Genomic DNA, 425 nt, shown 5'->3' on the forward strand with positions numbered 1-425 from the left:
GTACCTGAGTTCATTATATACCTTCTACCAGTGAAGATGGCAGGATAAAAAAAGAGTATTCATCAGAAACAGTGCAGGGCACTCTTCATCTTGGAGAAAGGTTCCTCGACCAATACGTACACAGCCTGGATGAAGGAAACCCATGTATTTCATGAACAACAATGAGGCACAGAGAAGGTGTAGAACCAGGAGCCTTCCAAACACACAATGAGGACCAGCTAGCTGCACCATATATTACTTAGTGAGTGCACCTGTCTTTCTACTGTAAATGAGCAATAAGTCTGTCGGGGCTGCTCTTACGTGTAGACTCACTGAAAGTATGTTCTCAAAAATATAAACAGAGAAAACTAGAAAAAGGGATCATCAAAATGGAGTTATACCAATGTTGGGGCTAAGGAATTATGTGCTCTATTCATAGGGGGAAG

Source organism: Lissotriton helveticus, chromosome 1_2 (assembly GCF_964261635.1).
Source record: "Lissotriton helveticus chromosome 1_2, aLisHel1.1, whole genome shotgun sequence".
Taxonomy (NCBI): Eukaryota; Metazoa; Chordata; class Amphibia; order Caudata; family Salamandridae; genus Lissotriton; species Lissotriton helveticus.